Source organism: Mus caroli, chromosome 6, assembly GCF_900094665.2.
Source record: "Mus caroli chromosome 6, CAROLI_EIJ_v1.1, whole genome shotgun sequence".
Classification (NCBI taxonomy): domain Eukaryota; kingdom Metazoa; phylum Chordata; class Mammalia; order Rodentia; family Muridae; genus Mus; species Mus caroli.
The window spans coordinates 115,588,079-115,588,829 of NC_034575.1; positions in this window are offsets into that span (position 1 = coordinate 115,588,079).

Consider the following 751-nt stretch of genomic DNA (forward strand, 5'->3'; position numbering starts at 1 on the left):
TCATCATTTCTTTTAAAAATCGATTTTCATGCGTAATTGCTATTCTTTTCTTTGTTCCGAGGCAAGGATTCTCTGTACAGCCCTAGCTGTACTGAAACTAGCTCTGTGCTAGGATTAAAAGCATATGTCACGACCACTGCCTGGNCTTTGTTTTTCTCTTAAGACAAGTTTTCAGCATGTGATGCTCAGTCTGGAACTCACTAGGTAATGAAGGTTAGCCTNGAATTCAGAGATCCACCTGCCTTTGTCTGTCAAGTGCCNGGTAATCCACTATGGCCAGCATCCCTAAGTTCTTGTAGCTTGTGTCAAGATTCAGTTAAAAATACATCCCTTGCTGTGTTTGATTGTCTTATAAGCTCAAAGAAAAAGATCTTTTTAAACAAAGTCCATGTAGGGGCTGCTCTTTCAGAAGACCTGGCTTAATTCCCAGGACCCACATGTCAGCTCACACCTGTCTGTAACTCTAGTTTCAGGGCTCCTGACACCTGACACAGACATCCATGCAGTCAAAACACCAGTGAACATAAAATTAAAAAATAATAATAATAAAACAAACACAGTTTCTAAGTGCCTGTCAGAACAAGGCTTTAAACTTTAATGAATAGTTTGGTAATCGTTTGATGAAATTTGTAGGTAAGGAAATGTCTGCAGACTCGTAACGTGTTTTAGCTGTATTTATGCCTGTTAGATAGTTAATATATACTCTGCACGCTATGAAGATGCATGGCATCACTGGACATCACAGAAGAGA